A 20,005-nucleotide genomic window follows, 5' to 3' on the forward strand; every position below is an offset into this window, starting at 1 on the left:
CCCACCCATTAGCAGAGAGGCTGCCTAAAATCATAATAAGGTCACAGACACCCCAAAACACACCACCGGACGTGGTCCTGCCCACCAGAAAGACAAGATTCAGCCTCATCCACCAGAACACAGGCACCAGTCCCCTCCACCAGGAAGCCTACACAACCCACTGAATCAACCTTAACTACTAGGGGCAGACACCAAAAACAACGGGAACTACGAACCTGCAGCCTGCGAAAAGGAGACTCCAAACACAGTAAGTTAAGCAAAATGAGAAGACAGAGAAATACACAGCAGATGAAGGAGCAAGGTAAAAACCCAACAGACCAAACAAATGAAGAGGAAATAGACAGTCTACCTGAAAAAGAATTCAGAGTAATGAGAGTAAAGATGATCCAAAATCTTGGAAATAGAATGGAGAAAATACAAGAAACATTTAACAAGGACCTAGAAGAATTAAGAGCAAACAAACAATGATGAACCACAATAAATGAAATTAAAAATTCTCTAGAAGGAATCAACAGCAGAATAACTGAGGCAGAACAATGGATAAGTGACCTGGAAGATAAAACAGTGGAAATAACTACCGCAGAGCAGAATAAAGAAAAAAGAATGAAAAGAATTGAGGACAGTCTCAGAGATATCTGGGACAACCTTAAACACACCAACATTCGAATTATAGGGGTCACAGAAGAAGAAGAGAAAAAGAAAGGGAATGAGAAAATATTTGAAGAGATTATAGTTGAAAACTTCCCTAATATGCAAAGGAAATAGTCAATCAAGTGCAGGAAGTGCAGAGAGTCCCATACAGGATAAATCCAAGGAGAAACACGCCAAGACACGTATTAAGCAAACTATCAAAAATTAAATACAAAGAAAAAATATTAAAAGCAGCAAGGGAATCCCCATAGGTTAACAGCTGATCTTTCAGCAGAAACTCTGCAAGCCAGAAGGGAATGGCAGGACATATTTAAAGTGATGAAAGGGAAAAACCTACAACCATGATTACTCTACCTAGCAAGGATCTTATTCAGATTCGACGGAGAAATTAAAACCGTTACAGACAAGCAAAAGCTAAGAGAATTCAGCACCACCAAACAAGCTTTACAACAAATGCTAAAGGAACTTCTCTAGGCAGGAAACACAAGAGAAGGAAAAGCCCTACAATAACAAACCCAAAACAGTTAAGAAAATGGTAATAGGAACATACATATCAATAACTACCTTAAATGTAAATGGATTAAATGCTCCAACCAAAAGATAGACTGGCTGAATGGATACAAAAACAAGACCCACATATATGCTGTCTACAAGAGACTCACTTCAGACCTAGGGACACATGCAGACTGAAAGTGAGGGGATGGAAAAAGATATTCCATGCAACTGGAAATCAAAAGAAAGCCAGAGTAGCAATTCTCCTATCAGACAAAATAGACTTTAAAATAAAGATTATTACAAGAGGCAAAGAAGGACACTACATAATGATCAAGGGATCAATCCAGAAGAAGATATAACAATTGTAAATATTTATGTACTCAACAGAGGAGCACCTCAATACATAAGGCAAATACTAACAACTATAGAAAGGGAACACGACAGTAACACAATCATAGTAGGGGACTTTAACACTCCACTTTCACCAATGGACAGATCATTCAAAATGAAAATAAATAAGGAAACACAAGCTTTAAATGATACATTAAACAAGATGGTCTTAATTGGTATTTACAGGACATTCCAACCAAAAACAACAGAATACACTTTCTTCTCAAGTGCTCATGGAACATTCTCCAGGATAGATCATATCTTGGGTCACAAATCAAGCCTTGGTAAATTTAAGAAAATTAAAATCATATCAAGTATCTTTTCCGACCACAACTCTACGAGACTAGATATCAATTACAGGAAAAAATCTGTAAAAAATACAAACACATGGAGGTTAAACAATACGCTACTAAATAACCAAGAGATCACTGAAGAAATCAAAGAGGAAATCAAAAATTATCTAGAAAAAAATGACAATGAAAACATGATGACTCAAAACCTATGGGATGTAGCAAAAGCAGTTCTAAGACGGAAGTTTATAGCAATACAATCCTACCTTAAGAAACAAGGAAAATCTCAAATAAACAACCTAATCTTACACCTAAAGCAATTAGATAAAGAAGAAAAAAAAAAATCCCAAAACTTAGCAGAAGGAAAGAAATCATAGAGATCCGATCAGAAATAAATGAAAAAGAAATGAAGGAAACGATAGCAAAGATCAATAAAACTAAAAGCTGGTTCTTTGAGAAGTTAAAGAAAATTGATAAACCATTAGCCATACTCATCAGGAAAAAAAGAGAGAATACTCAAATCAGCAGAATGAAAAATGAAAAAGGAGAAGTAACAACTGACACTATAGAAATACAAACGATCATGAGAGATTACTACAAGCAACTATATGCCAATAAAATGGAAAACCTGGAAGAAATGGACAAATTCTTAGAAAAGCACAACTTTCCGAGACTGAACCAGGAAGAAATAGAAAATATAAACAGACCAATCACAAGCACTGAAATTGAAACTGTGATTAAAAATCTTCCAACAAACCAAAGCCCAGGACCAGATGGCTTCACAGATGAATTCTATCAAACATTTAAAGAAGAGCTAACACCTATCCTTCTCAAACTCTTCCAAAATATAGCAGAGGGAGGAACACTCCCAAACTCATTCTGCGAGGCCACCATCACCCTGATACCAAAACCAGACAAAGATGTCACAAAAAAAGAAAACTACAGGCAATATCACCAATGAACATAGCTGCAAAAATCCTCAACAAAATAATAGCAAACAGAATCCAACAGCACATTAAAAGAATCATACACCATGATCAAATGGGGTTTATCCCAGGAATGCAAGGATTCTTCAATATATGCAAATCAATCAAGGTGATACACCATATTAACCAACTGAAGGAGAAAAACCATATGATCATCTCAATAGATTCAGACAAAGCTTCCGACAAAATTCAACACCCATTTATGATAAAAACTCTCCAGAAAGTAGGCCTAGAGGGAACTTACCTCAACATAATAAAGGCCATATATGACAAACCCACAGCCAACATCATTCTCAATGGTGAAAAATTGAAAGCATTTCCTCTAAGATCAGGAACAAGACAAGATTGTCCACTCTCACCACTATTATTCAACATAGTTTTGGAAGTTTTAGCCACAGCAATCAGAGAAGAAAAAGAAATAAAATGAATCCAAATCAGAAAAGAAGAAGTAAAACAGTCACTGTTTGCAGATGACATGATACTATACATAGAGAATCCTCAAAATGCTACCAGAAAACTATTAGAGCTAATAAATGAATTTGGTAAAGTAGCAGGATACAAAATTAATGCACAGAAATCTCTTGCATTCCTATACAGTAATGATGAAAAATATGAAAGAGAAATTAAGGAAACACTTCCATTTACCATTGCAATAAAAAGAATAAAATACCTAGGAATAAACCTACTCAAGGAGACAAAAGACCTATATGCAGAAAACTATAAGACACTGATGAAAGAAATTAAAGATGATACAAACAGAGAGAGATATACCATGTTCTTGGATTGGAAGAATCAACATTGTGAAAATGACTATACTACCCAAAGCAATCTACAGATTCAGTGCAATCCCTATCAAACTACCACTGGCATTTTTCACAGAACTAGAACAAAAAATTTCGCAATTTGTATGGAAACACAAAAGACCCCGAATAGCCAAGGCAATCTTGGGAAAGCAAAACGGAACTGGAGGAATAAATCTCCCTGACTTCAGACTGTACTACAAAGCTACAGTAATCATGACAGTATGGTACTGGCATAAAAACAGGAATATAGATCAATGGAACAGGATAGAAAGCCCAGAGATAAACCCATGCACATATGGTCACCTTATCTTTGATAAAGGAGGCAAGACTATACAATGGAGAAAATACAGCCTCTTCAATAAGTGGTGCTGGGAAAATAGGACAGCTACGTGTAAAAGAATGAAATTAGAACACTCCCTAACACCATACACAAAAATAAACTCAAAATGGATTAAAGACCTAAATGTAAGGCCAGACACTATAAATCTCTTAGAGGAAAACATAGGCAGAACACTTCATGGCATAAATCATAAAGCTTCAGGGCTTTAATTAGGGACACAGTCATGGCCTGAATTAGGCCTACCATCATGGCTTGAGTTAGGCCTAGCATCATGGCCTGAGTTAGGACTAGTATCAAGGCCTTCGTTAGGGACAATGTCAGTGTCTCAGTTAGGACTAGTAATAGGGCCATACTTATGGACCTTGTCAGGACCTTGGTAAGAGATGCCTCAAGACATTAGCTAACGATAGTTTCAGGACTTTAGTTATTGACGGTAGCAGGGCCTCCCTTTGGGACAGCTTCAGGGCCTTAGTTAGAGACAGAGTCAGGGCTTGAGTTAGGACTAGCATCAAGGCCTTAGTTAGGGACAGCATCATGGTTTAGCTATAATCAGAGTCAGGACATTATCTAGGGACAGCAACAGGGAAAGAGCTCGGTTTAGTGTCAAGAACTTACTGGGAGCGTCAGGACCTTAATTAGGACCAGCGTCAGGGACTAAGGTAGGGAGAGCATCAGAGCCTGAGTTAGGGACTTCGTCAGGGCCTGAGTTAGGCATAGCGTCAAGGTTTACTTAGGGACAGTGTCAAAACCTTGTTAAGAGATGCGTCAGGACATAAATTAAAGATAGTGTCAAGATTTCAGTTATTGACGGCAGAAGAGGCTATGTTAGGGAAAGCTTCAGGGCCTTCGTTAGGGACAGAGTCAGGGCCTGAATTAGGCCTAGCATCAATGTCTGAGTTAGGCTTAGTGTCAGGGCCTTAGTTGGGGACAGTGTCAGGGCCTGTGTTAGGACTAGTGTCAGGGCCTTAGTTAGGGACACCACCAGGATCTTAGTTTAAGACATTGTCAGGGCCCGAGTTATGGACAGCATCAGAGCCTGAGTTAGGCACAGTGTCAGGGCTTACTTAGCGACAGTGTCAGGACCGTGGTAAGAAATCCGTCAGGACATTATACCCTGAGAAAACCATAATTCAAAAAGAGTCATGTACCACAATGTTCATTGCAGCTCTATTTACAATAGCCAGGACATGGAAGCAACCTAAGTGTCCATCAACAGATGAATGGATAAAGAAGATGTGGCACATATATACAATGGAATATTACTCAGCCATAAAGAGAAATGAAATTGAGTTATTTGTAGTGAGGTGGATGGACCTAGAGTCTGTCATACAGAGTGCAGTAAGTCAGAAAGAGAAAAACAAATACCGTATGCTAACACATATATATGGAATCTAAAAAAAAAAAAAAAAAAAAAAAAAAAAAAATGGTCATGAAGAACCTAGGGGCACAACAGGAATAAAGACACAGACGTAGAGAATGGACTTGAGACACGGGCAGGGGAAGGGTAAGCTAGGACGAAGTGAGAGAGTGGCATGGACATATATACACTACCAAATGTAAAACAGATAGCTAGTGGGAAGCAGCGACACAGCACAGGGAGATCAGCTTGGTGCTCTGTGACCACCTAGAGGGGTGGGGTAGGGAGGGTGGGAGGGAGGGAGACGCAAGAGGGAGGAGATATGGGGATGTATGTATATGTATAGCTGATTCACTTTGTTATACAGCAGATAGTAACACACTGTTGTAAAACAATTATACTCCAATAAAGATGTTAAAAAAAAAGAAGAGTAATTTGCTAAATATGTTGTAGAAATTAACAACACATTTAATCACTGTAGTAGGCAAACCATAGGGGAATTTTACCGGGATAAATTTTTATACAATTTAAATTTTATTTGCTTTATTATCTCAAGGTTTATTCCACAGAGTGATTTACCTTGACAAAGCACTAACATTATTTTTAGTAAGTTTGATTATAGAAAAAATAAGGTTTCTGTTTTCCATATACTATTACTGCTTAAGGGAAACTGTGTTTAGCTATTTCATCAAGGAAGTGAAGACGTTACCTGAGTTTCTGTAATTACCTGAGTGCTTGTTTATAGCAATAGTATTGTGGTAGGTGACTATATTTGGAAAAAGTAAAAGACAAATTCAGAAGTTAGATCAGTTGGATGTATTAATTTTGACTGTGTATGAAATGTGTTCTTAAATTAATATTTATCATTTTATTGTCTACTCAATTTACATGACCCAAATATTTGTTTTTCTCACAAAATATTTTGCCCTGTGAAGAAGATGGTACATTATTATGTCAATTAATTTTTTTACATCCATCAAATGCTATTTTAAGCTTTAAAAAGGATTAGCAGAAGCAAATTCATAAACAATGTTACTATGACTTTTATTCAAATAATAAATTTGGGGAAAGCAAGACAGAGTGAGTGAGAGAGAATGCTTTGTGTATTCATTCTTGGTAAATGAAAATATTTGTGTAGAGTTTTAAGAATAGTCACATTTAATGAAGGCCATATTTTGGTCAGAAAATTTTAATTTTTCATAGTCCTTTGTGTGTTTGTTACCATTCTTTTTCTGGCGTGTGTTCCTCAATGAAGTTTGTTTGAATGACACCAAAAAAGAATCAATTAGGACATTTTAAAAACCAGATAAAAGTTTTTCTTTCCAATTAGATTCGACTAAAAGGACTAGACAATTTAATGACATTTTGTATAGCATTTCCTGACTGATTTGCTGTAACGAGACAGTGCCTAGAAAAGTGACTGTCATATAAGAGGCAACATAAATACGGTCTCATTCCTTAGTCTTTTCTTTACTCATAAGGCATACATACATTGAAGATATTTCTCCTGAGATGGCAAAATTATTATGGAGCTTTGTAAATTTTGCCTATCTTGAGACAATGAACGCGGCTTGTGTTCAGATTAATATTTGCCTGCAGAATGGCAGTTGACAGGAAAATAACTATCATTACGTTGGAATGTGCTCCATCCTAAATAGCAATGTGCAGTTATCATGACGTTTTGCTTCACTCCAAAATATGACTCTATCTAACTATATTTGAATGTGGATTTTCAAAAATAAAATATAACTAGAAAAATACATATATATATATATATATATATATATATATATATATATATATATATATATATATATATACACATGCACAGAATGAACCGCAAGCTTTGCCATGGCGCTCCCTTGGGCTATTTTAAACTGCATAATACCTCATCACCCACTGGCTCAGCCCCAGACAGCACGCAGACAGTGGGGCACATTCTTGAAGCTGTAATAAATAACAGGTTCAAAATGCTGATATCAAAATTTGTGTCATGTTTAAAAACAGTAAGAAAAAGAAATATAGCATGCAAGGTTTTTTCCTTTAGAAGGTTAGAAATTGGATTTGCTTTATAATCTTTTACAAAATATATTTTATGCAAATGAAATATATTCTAATATTCTGTTTAGTGAAGCACAGTTAGCTTTAATGTTAAGAGACAGAATTTGATCCCTTCTTAAGGATGTTGGCTCTCCTGGAAACATTCTAATCAAATCGAGAACTTCTTATATGACGGATGGGGACCTGAATTTATCAAAAATTGTATAAATACTATATGCATTTTTAGTGGGATCCCCTTGCCTCTACTGTCCTGAATGTATTTGTCTTGCAAATCATTTGGAAATAAATTCCTAAGATTGTTAAATACAACTGACACTTTGGAGTAAAGGCAAGTGCTTTGTTTCCGCTATGACATAAACACCCCATTGATATTTAAGAGTTTGCTCTTCAATATAAGCTAGAAATTCAACCCAGGCTGTATATGAATGTTGTATATTCATTATTAATCTTGCGTAAGAATTCTAAAGTAGTGGTGATTCTTCTTGACCCTAAAATCCTCAATTATTTTAAGGAATGTCAGACAATAGGAAAATACCCATTTTATAATGTTCAGGCCATTGGACTCATAGGTTGTAATGCAAGTGTCCTCCGTACGTTGTCTCACTCATCTGTGAAATGCGTTGGTTGGAGACTGCCCCATGGAAATAACAATGACTGTCAGACTTGTCCAACTCCAAAGGCATTTTATCACAAAGCGTGTTGATCATCACAAACAGTATTAATGGAAGGAACTAGGGAAAACCCACTCTGACTGGTTTCTCAAGTCTTTAACCTTCTGAGGACTGGGAGACCTTTACTTTTCTGGCATTCATTAAGCCTCTAACACAGCGTGTTGACACGTGGTGCAGAGAGCTCAAACACAGCTCCGTGAGCACATCTGGCGTGTGTGTACATGCAACTTCCCACTGTCAGCTGCATGGTGACATCGAGGCCACATCCACCCCTTTCCACCTGACGTGTGTTTGATCAGGCATCCTTTGCTGTCTCCTTTCACAGAGGAGAGACCCAGGGCAGTTAATGGAGGTGAAGTGGCATGTAGTCATTTGTGTTTCTCAGATGTGGCATCATGCATTATCCAGGGCAGAGAAGAAATTGAGCTGACGCAGAGGGGCGATGGCTGAATGACAGGGAAGGGAGTAAATTAAGGGGAAGCAGGAATTTAATCCTTTTGAGATAGGAGTAAGCCCCCCGCACCAAAGTATCTTACTCATAACCTGGAGCCAGAATTCATTCAGTAAGAATTTTCCTGAAATAATTTTAAAACAGAAGATTAGAGTAACACAGTCCAAAAATACATTTCCAAAGGAAATGGCTATAATTAAAATGTGCAAAGAAAAGAGAAGGAGAAAAGTTAAACGAGGGCATTCCTTTATATTTGCCTTTCTATAAAAATAGATTTTAGAACTCATGAATATATGGGGTTTCTAGAATCACAGGATATTTCATAAAGTAGGTTAAATTCTAATACCAATTCAAGTGCTTTAACTTTTAAAAAAATGCTCTTTTCATATGGTTCCAAGTATTTTTATACATGTGTATTCCTGACTATGTGCATTTATTGCTACAATAATTCAGCTGAATAATTGTAATTAACATCACGTTCCCTGATGAATTATTAAAAAGAAGGCAGGTGGAAGACACAAAGAACTTTATCCTGCATAAGGACAGAGGCCTGAAGTGAAGTCCTATTAACTGGAGAATCCAGGACCAGGCCATCAGTGTGGCAATATAAGACTTGGCTAAAGATTCTAGAAGGAAGTGCATTTTGGAGGCAAAGAAAGGACACAGAGAGGTGACAGCCAAAATTGGCAGATAACAGGATAAAGTGCAAACATCATTGGGAAGGTCCACGAAACACTTGCAGCCAGAGTGCCTGGTCATAGCCCCTCTGAAAATGTTCCAGGAGAAAACGCTATCTACTGTAATTTGTGTACTCTATAATACTTTACTTTGCCCTTGGCCTTTCAAGATCCAGCCTGAACACTGTTCTCCAAAGACCATGGCAGCAGATCTGCTGGGATTTTAGAGCAGACTTGCCATGCATGTATGTGCATGAAGAGCCCAGGAAGGAATTTCTTATGGCCAGAAAGGTGTGTTCAACTTATCTTAAATCAATGGGTCAGTATCAAAGAGACCACTGGTTTTGATCAGAGTAGAATGAGTGTATGAGATCAGTGTACGACTCTGACCCCACTGCTCTGTAAGGGAATTTTTTCAGAGCTCTGATAAGAGAAAACAGAGGAAAATCAAGCTGTTCTAATAAATATATATATAAATATATACACACACATATATAAATAATATATTTTTATATATTTATATTTTTATATATTATATAAAAGCACAAAGAAATACTAATCTGTTGCCTAAGCCACATAGTGTATAACAAGTTGAGGTGAAAGATACTTTTGTCCACGTGTGACTTCTCTTGAAATACGTTGGAGTATGAAATGGGAGGTAAGAACACAGTACATTCAATTAACAGTCTTGAGTCAGGAGCTACCCGGACTCAAGCAATTAGCCAAACATGTCTCAATATGAAGCAGGAAAAATTAATGTAAAACAATATATCAGAATTTCAAAGCATGGTTCAATGAGAGAGAAAGATTAAGAGGGGATGGGACATAGGGCATGTTACATGGGTAGAAGTCTTATGTTCACAGGTATATATTTGGAGGAGACTGAGATGGTGGAGTATTTCTGGAATATGTATGAGATAAAAATGGGAATTTAATTCATTTTTGGAATTTTTTAAGGAGAGAAGAGTTGTGGTAAGGATTTCCCAGGACATTGCTTACAAGGGACAAAGTCAAAATAATCTATTTCCCTTTTGTTGTGAGATTAGTTTATCTGCTGCTTGGTCCATACTGTGAGACGATAAATTATGCCTAAACCAATTTAGCCCACAGAAGGCTATTTACGTGAATAGCATTATAGTTTGCACTTTTACTTATGATCTCCGTTAGGAAATTACAAATATGGGGACTCAGACACAGGACACATAGCACTCAAATACACAACGGTCAATTTCTAACAGCTGATGGTAATGGGGGGTCAGTTTATTGGGAAGAAGGCTGATATTTTAAAATCACAAATGAGGCACAGTGTTCAAATTAGATAAGCAAAAAGGAAATGTTTTGCTTAGGATCAAAATTTGTCCCAGGGTTCTTTGAATCTCAGAAACAGTGCTCACATAGGATGTGAGGTTGAGGGCTTAAAAGTGACCTCAATTTTAAGAACACAATTGAATTCTAGGCAGAGACTGACATAACTAAATACTTAGCCATGCGGTAAATGTTCTAGTTACCTTTTTTATGGTTATAAAAATGTAAAATAAAATATAAATGGTAGAATATTAAAGAATTTTACCCATGCACTAAGTGGTAATTTATTTTTTATTTATTTTTATCTGTTCATTATTGGTCATTTTTTATTATTTGATTATTACAAATATACAGAGAATCCCAAATGTAGTTTGTCATTATTTTTTTAACAAAATGAGCACATCTGTTTAACTACCATGCAAGACAAATACAGAAAAAGAAAAAAAATATTTAATAACCTCTGTCATGCTTTTCTCTTCATTATAGCACCTAAGTTAATCACTATTCTAACTTCTATCTCCATAGGTTGGGTCTACCTTTTCTGAAAGTTATATAAGTCAAATCACATACTGTGTATACTTTTGTGTCTGGATTCTTCCCTTCTAAATTATGCTAGTGGAATTCTTCCTTTTTTTTTTTTTTTTCATGTAGCAAACAAATTATCTGTTGGTGACAAAAGAAATTATCCCCCATACATAGTGGCTTAAATCAACCATACTTCCTTCCTATCTCTCCCAGTTTCTGTAGAGGTTGATAGACCGAGCGTCTCTTTGTTCTACTCAGTATCATCTAGTTTGGTTTGAAGGCTGACTGCTGGGATCATTTTACTAAATCCCATGCCTAATGCCTGGGATGGAAAGACTCAAATAGTTGGGGGCTGGCAAAGCTGGTCTTGGACTGCACTCTCTCTCTAATTCTATGTCTGAGATGGCAGAGTGGATTAAAAATATATATGATTCAACTATATGCTGTCTAGAAGAAACACATATATGTGTGAATGAAAATAAAAATTTAATGTATCGAAATATGAAGACACAGTTACATAGCAGTGAAGATGGCAATACCAGTAGATTGTAGTGAGTATATTGTAATAACAAAAACAACCATTAATAAAATTATGTAAATGAATACACTAAGAAAGAAATCAGTACTGACAGAGATATTTAGAACACTGTGTGCATTAAGACTATAAACCTATTTACAATAAAAAAGTAGAAAAAATTCTTAGGTTTTAGGACTAGGCAAAGAGAGACCTGACATCAAAAGCGTGACCCATAAAGGAAAAAAAAAAAGATAAACTGAAACTCATTAAATTAAAAAAAAAATAAAGAAAAAGCCCTGTTTAGAGGATGTAGAGAAGCTACAGACTAGGAGAAGATATTTGCTAATCGCATATTGGACAAAGATGTATTATCTAGAATATATAAAGAGCTCTGAAAATACAAGCATTAAAAATCAAAAACAGGGGGGCTTCCCTGGTGGTGCAGTGGTTAAGAATCAGCCTGCCAATGCAGGGGACACAGGTTCGAGCCCTGGTCCGGGAAGATCCCACATGCCACGGAGCAACTAAGCCCGTGCGCCACAACTACTGAGCCTGCGCTCTAGAGCCCGCGAGCCACAACTACTGAAGCCCGCGCACCTAGAGCCCGTGCTCCATAACAAGAGAAGCCACCATAATAAGAAGCCAGCGCACAGCAACGAAGACCCAACGCAGCCAAAAAAAAAAAAAAAAAATCAAAAACAAAAACAAAAGAAGTCAATTAGAAAATGAGCAAAAGACTTGAAGAGAGATTTACTTAGGAGAACATACAGATCATAAATAAACACATGAAGAGATATTCAACATTTTTAGTCCTTAAGGGAATGTGAAATAAAAGGACACTGAGATGTCACACCTACTAGAACAGCTAAAATAAAAAAAAAGAAAATGGCACCAATATCAAATGCGGAAAAGGATATGAAGAAATGGATCACTTTGCTGCTGGGACTGTAAATGGTACAGTCTCTCTGGAAAAGTGTATGGACGTTCTTTTCTAAATTAGACAATCATGTGTCATATGATCAAGCAATTTTATTCTTGCATATTTATCCCAGAGAAATTAAATCTTATACAACACAAAAAGCTATACTCAAATATATGCAAAAGTTTTATTTGTGATAGCCCCAAACTGGAAACAGCTCAGATGTCTTTCAACTGAAGGATGCTTGAATAGAGTAAATCCATACCATTCAGCCAAAAAAAGGAACGTACTCTTGACTCAGCAGTTTATGGATCTCAAGGATTTTATGCTGAGGGAAAATAGCCAACTTTCCTGACATGACAAAAGTAGGTTGCCAGGGAGGGAGGTATACCTGTGGCTGTAAAATGAATGCATGTGAAACTGATGAAATCTGAATAAGACTGACGGATTGTATCAATGCCATGTTCCTTGATGTGATATAGTTAGCAAGATATTACAATCAGGGGGAATCTGAGTAAACATTATAGAAGATCTCCTTGTATTCTTCCTCGTACTCTCCTTGTATTCTTCAGGGAAATCTATAAATATGCCAAAATTAATAGATTATAAAAAATAAAACAATAACAACACACTGAGATGGATACATCAAGGTGATGCAATTGAATGTGAAATTAAAACAAATGCAATCAGCAAAATCATTTAACCTAGGAATAAGGAAAGCAAAATCATCAGAAACAGTCAGTAGGAAATATTAGGTTTCTAAACTGAACTGTGACGACAAATCTGATGAAATTTAAAATCATTGAATTGTAAATCAAAGCTTGAATTTGAAAATAAAAATATGTATTTGAATTCAGGGAAAATTGCCTAGGACCTTAATTATACATTTATGCATTTATTTTCCTTTGAGATATCCCTAATGTCCTTGATATATCAGTATATTTTTTCCCTAAATTCTGGAAATACTTCTACTATTGAGAGACATTCATTTGGAAGGGAAAGGAATGTTAAAACCTAATAGCAATCTGATTTATAACTCCACCACAGTGAAGAACAAAAACTTGTTTCATGAGTATTGAAAACCACATACAGCCTATATTACTATTAAAATCATTGCCCTTAATTGCTATTGCTTTTTTAGATTGCAATTTAAAATTCTGTTAATAACATTTGTCTGTTTTCAAGTGTGCAAGTAAAAATTGGTATTGATGACATTTTTATTTTAACAAGTGTGTTACAATTATCCTTACATATAACTTAAAATCAGCTAAGATAGCATATTTAAGGATTCATTTAGCTAACAGGACTAATGAAAGTAATAATTCCTGCACGTTCCACACTATTTCAGTTCATTCTTTCAAAATTTGTGATCTGGCTTAATCCCACTTCATTGGTACTTGTCCCTTTTCCAATGCCCATATGGCATTTGCTTGAATGTTCTATTATTATCTATCTTTGTGTCTGCTGTAGCAACTGCAGAGCAGTTCATCACATTTCCAAAAGAAGCTTCATTCTATAACCACATAACTCTATAATAATTACCACACACTGCCATTCGATAGTCTTTTTATTGCCACTGTGATGCAGAAGTGCATAAAATAAAGTTGGTATTACAAAATCATTGGAGGCTTTCTGAATCTGATATACAGAATTCTATTGTTCTTTAAAAGATCAATCACTTACACAGATGTACAGAACTGAGAACATAGGTTCTTAGTTTGTAAAAAAGGAGCAACCATGGATCCACAGCAGACAGGATAGAGATACCATATGGCCAAAAAAAAAAAAAAATTGTATAATTTGACAAGAGAGTGCTACTAGAGGATGCTTAAATTCTGCTTTTTTTCTCATCTCTATATTTCTTATGCTACTTTAAACTCTCTACTCATACATACATCATACATACATACATACAAAAGATAGAGTCTTAAGACTTTTTAAGCATAAAATACAATTTTATAATACCAAATGGTATCAGTTCTTATGAAACATTTTACATTATTTCTGATCTTCAAGAGGGCAATGGTGGTATTGAATTTCTATTACTATCTCAATGTTCAAAGAAAAGATAAAGTCATTTCCATGAAATACAGTGGAGATAGTAAACTAGCTTATATAGCTTTTTAGTTTTTAAGATAGCAAACTTAAACTTATATTTTAAGACTTGACTGCTCAAGATTTCAACAAACCCATCTAATTTCAAAAAAATCTCGCATTGGGGGCTTCCCTGGTGGCGCAGTGGTTGAGAATCTGCCTGCCAACGCAGGGGACACGGGTTCGAGCCCTGGTCTGGGAGGATCCCACATGCCGCGGAGCGGCTGGGCCCGTGAGCCACAACTACTGAGCCTGCGCGCCTGCAGCCTGTGCTCCGCAGCAAGAGAGGTCGTGATAGTGAGAGGCCCGCGCACCGCGATGAAGAGTGGCCCCCACTTGCCGCAACTAGAGAAAGCCCTCGCACAGAAACAAAGACCCAACACAGCCAAAATAAATAAATAAATATATTTTTTTAAAAAAAACAACTTTGCATTCGAACTTTGTGTTTAACCACAAATTAAAAAAAAAAAAAATCTCGCATTGAATATTAAAAATTTAGAAAACGAAATGTTCAGTTAATGACTATAGATTAGTTGGTTTAATTTTCATTTTAAAATAAATACACTATAAAATATTCATATTTAAAGAATAATATAACATCAAAGTTCATGGTCATTATAATCTTCTTGAAGGTATTAAACCATACACATTAAAATAACTTTGAAATAAGATAAAAGAATTTTTACAAAAAAACTCTTATAAACCTTAGTGAGAGTGTCAGTGAACCCATCAATATCAACATTATAGTTGAAATAAATTAATCTAAATTCAAAAGATAAAATGCATAATTATAACATCAACTACAAATACACTATACTTTAGAGCACTAATATCATAGTTCATGTCTTTTGGATACTTTTTGATTGTTTTCTAAAATTAAAAATATACGCTGAGAGACTGCCCTGGTGGTCCAGTGGGTAAGACTCCGCACTCCCAAAGCAGAGGGCCCAGGTTCGATCCCTGGTGGGGGAACTAGATCCAGCATGCCACAACAAAGAGTTTGCATGCAGCAACTAATAGTCTGCATGCAGCAACAAAAGATCCCGTGTGTCACAACTAAGACCTGGCACAGCCAAAATATGTAGATAGATAGATAGATAGATAGATAGATAGATAGATAGATAGATAGATAGATAGATAAATTATATATATATATATATATATATGCTGAAAATATGTCATAACAAAAGCCCAATAAAATAAGTGAATGTTAGTACTGACAAAATGTTAAGCACTTCTATACAGAAGTGAATGTACTCTCACCTTTATGTCAAGTAATGCACTTTTTTTCAGGCAAGTTGTCAATTTGCAGCCAAATTTTCATGTTGATTTTTGCATCCAATTTTTATAGCAATTCTCATAGCAAAGCATAATCAACAATAACATTCTAAGGATCACAAAGATGCAATATTCTGCCCCTCAAAAATTACCTTTAATGTAATTTGGGATTTCACTCTCCACCCCTACCATTCATGCTCCCTGAAGCAAATCCCAAACATTCTGATGGATATTTTCCAGATTAGAATGCACTTAAGGCAGTTACACATTCAAATTGTATCTCCTTGCCCTTTTACTAGGAAGGTGAGACTATTCAATGAAAAGGAAAACAAATATTCAAAGAACAATCTAGAAAATCAAAATATTTAATCCTTCATACCATCTCCTTGATACTATTACAACAAAATAAATCCATCTTCTATTAAAGATTCTCTTTGGAAAAAAATGAATGTACTCTCCATTTAATTTAAGTGAGATCGAGAGTGTAATCACATAATTTAGGATGTGATGTGCTATGCCACAGGCACTCCAGTTATGAATTCAAGTGTTGGTTAATGAGATTTTTTTAGGCCAACTCTGCCTCATGTGACATCGTGCATTATACCCCCTGCACACATGCTCGAAAATTATGAGAAGAACAAAAGTAGAGGATGCAGGTGCCTGGCTCTGTGAGCAGCCCCAGCTGGCCTCGGCCTTTGTAGAACATCGAGATGACACAATCCCACCATTTATGTAGGCTGAGGGTTGCAGCTACAGGATTTTTGATAACGTAAACTAAGTACACCCACCTGCTAAATGTGGATATATTCTTATGGCTATTTTACTTGAGATGTTTTAGGATAAGGAAGAGGAAACGATTTGTTATGCTCTGCCTTTAGGGCAAAGAACTCACAATCATCACCAAGGGAATAACTTTACTGTCCCAAATATGCCACCTGAAATGCCCTCTGAAGCTCCAATCCCAAAGTACGTGGCAAGAATTAAAAATTATGTCAGACAGTAACGATGACGAGAGAAAATCATAAGTAGATTTATCTGAATCCCCAAACACTATAAGCTTCAAAATTTTATACATACACATGTATGTATAATTGTTATATTTATTATATAACTACTATACATATAGTTGGCAGAGCATTAGTACTTAAAAAATCATTTGAGTTTCTAAAGATATATTGATCGAATGACTTAATATAAGTAACCAACATGACCAGTTTAGTTTCTAAAAAGGTAAAATTCAGTTGGTGTACAGATACCATTTTTTAATCCAGAACTCAACCCTCCAGGTTTCTTCTAGTGGTTCCCTTTCCTGGCATTACCCTGCCTGATAATAGGAAAATAAGATTGGCTGGAAAGACATTTATCTTTCTCCAGTAGACTCATTATGATCCATCACGGTATCTTTAGGGATAACTGGGAGGAAGACTCGGGGCCTGTGTGAACTATATGCACCTACTCCTCATTTCCGGCTCAGTTTCTTGTTTCCTCTGAATTTTCTATCTCTGTTATCTGTTAAGCTCTAAGAAGGCTGAGATATACTTCAGACACCTTTGTGGATGAAAGAACCACCTAAATAATTAGATGCATGAAGCTCATTGTTACGGACTCAAAGGACAAGGAAAGAGCAGGAAGCATCACAGCCCAGATATTTAACACTGGATATCAGACTGGTCTATTTCTAAAATTCCTGCACCATTTTGCCCTTAAACTGTTAACGTGCTGTCACTTTTCCTGTGATCTTGTGTAGCTGCCCCTCCTCACGCTCTCACCCCTCATCATCACCAGTTTTCTTAACTGTTCATCACAGTAATTTAGTCCCCGTCCCCCGCTCCCCAACCCCCACATAGTCCAACTAAGCATCTCCATTACTTAAACAGAACAGCTAACAAGCTGGTCTGCTAAAAAGAGAAAATTTACTCCCTAAAAGAATTGCTGATCATCTTCTTTTCCATCCCAACTACATGTAAGATCTTGACTCTGGTACAGGCCCTGTCAAAAGTAATGAGAAGAAACCTCGATTAAAAAAAAAAAAATGAGTAGGTAGAAAAAGGAAGCAAAGAAATTGACTAGATGACTGAAATTAACATGTTCCATAAAATTTTAGAGTTTTCAACAGTCCTCCTGGTCCAAGTTTAATCCCCTCACTTATCCTGTCAAAGTGTGTCCATCATCCTCCATCTTTTTCTGCTCTTCTCCTTCCCACTTCTCTACTAAATTCCACTTAATTATCAATCTCAGCTCAGGGATTTCTGAGATTTGCTTTGCTCAATACTTTATAGAATATTTATCTTCTATCCTTACGTGATCATAGTCAATGTCAATAATCCAGAGATTTTTAAATCTCTGTCACTTTGCCTGTTCTACTTGGTAGTAATTTTTGCACACCTGGAATGAATCTGCCACACTGGAGAATTGCAGCATTCTTTATCATCAAGGTAACGTTTCAAATCAACTGAAGTTATTTCTTCATTGTTAAATATTTACAGCTTGTGTACAAGGGGCCATTTTCTCTTCAACGTACTTCAAAGGAGAGAGTGAACAAAACACAAAGTCTGTACCCTCATGGAGATTACACTCCAAAGGGCAGAAAGATCAAAGATAAGTACAATAAATATTTTGTTAGAGGACAAGTTCTAGAGATAAAAATAAAACACAGAAAAGGTGTGGGAGGTGGAATGATAAATAATGTGACCAAGTAAGGTATACATGAGAGTAATAGATAAAACCCTGCAGGGTGGTGTGGGAAGCATGGCAAGCAGGAAGCTTGACACTTAGGAGCAGTGAGGGGGTCAATGCAGCAGGAGTGAAGGCTGTCAGAAAGCTGAGGGGGGCAGGTTAGGGAAGGACTCTCAGGTTTTGAGTGGCAGCAATGAATATATACAAGTGGTCATAGAATAGGTTCTGTATATATTTTGATGTTAGAGCCAGCGAGATTTATTGATCAATGATGTGTAGGTTGTAGAGAAAGAAGAACTCAGGGGCTATCCTAAAAAGTGTGTGTGTGTGTGTGCTTGCTTGCTTGAGCAAATGTAAAAATGTGGATGCCACTGAAATGGGGACATTAACTGGCGAGCAGATTTGGAGGCAAGTGAGGAAACATCAGAACCACAGCACTGGCCACATTCAGTACGAGATGCCTATTACATACCCAAGTGGAAATCGGGCAGTTGGATATTTGAGTCTGGAGTGCAGGCGTGCGTTCTAGGCTGAGACATAAATGCACGTGTAAAGTCAGCAGATTGAATAGGAGTAACCAAGGGAGTGGCTGTAAATAGACAAAGATGTGCTCTAAGATTCCTGGGGTATGCCAGCTCTTATCAGAGATAACGGAAGACTAACAATTGGGGCAATTGAATACTTGCAGTGCTGTCTTAGCCACGCTGCTACTAAGGAAACGAGTCCATCAAAAAAGAGCAGCAGAGGTAAAAGTTTCCCGTAAAAGTCTCATATCTCCCACATCTTTTACCTTATTCTTCTGTCTACAATGCCGCTTATATCAATTTCACCGTTCAATATAAAGTGGTCCTGTACTAAGAAAATCGTGTTTTCTAGTGTTTTTTTTCCCTCTAGCCTCATACACAACCCCTCCCCACTTTAATATGCATGTTTAATGAGCTCCCAACTGTTTTACTCAGCAAAGTAATCTTTCAATTATTTCTCTCTCCTGTGTTTCGGTTTACTCATCCCATAATCCTGGAAAGAACTGCCATCATATACCAAAATTCTGGTCAGCCGTCACCTCCTCAACATTGATCTAGGTCCACCGCAGACCTCCCAGGGCACCCTGTCTGTACATCTGTCATTGACTTTACCACATTATATTGTAATTACATGCCCTTAGTGCTCTTCCGCACGTTAAAGTATATAACATACATAAAATTGATAACAGTGCCCGTCATTTAGTAATTGTTAAAAAGCTGAAAATGCATCTCAACTTAAAACAATCTAGTTCAAATTAATATTAACTTAATTTCAATACTCTACAGAAATTTACTCCAATTTACATCCTACCCCCTACTCTGTACTATAATTGTTATACAAATCACACTCTTTTACGTTAGAAGCCTAGTAACACAGTGTTATAATTATTAATAAAAATGAAACAGAACATAAAGTGACAAACAAAAACACTTCCACATTGCCTTTCATGCCTCTGCCGTTACTGTCCTGATGTTCTTTATTCTTCGTGTGGATT

Source organism: Eubalaena glacialis, chromosome 15, assembly GCF_028564815.1.
Source record: "Eubalaena glacialis isolate mEubGla1 chromosome 15, mEubGla1.1.hap2.+ XY, whole genome shotgun sequence".
NCBI lineage: Eukaryota > Metazoa > Chordata > Mammalia > Artiodactyla > Balaenidae > Eubalaena > Eubalaena glacialis.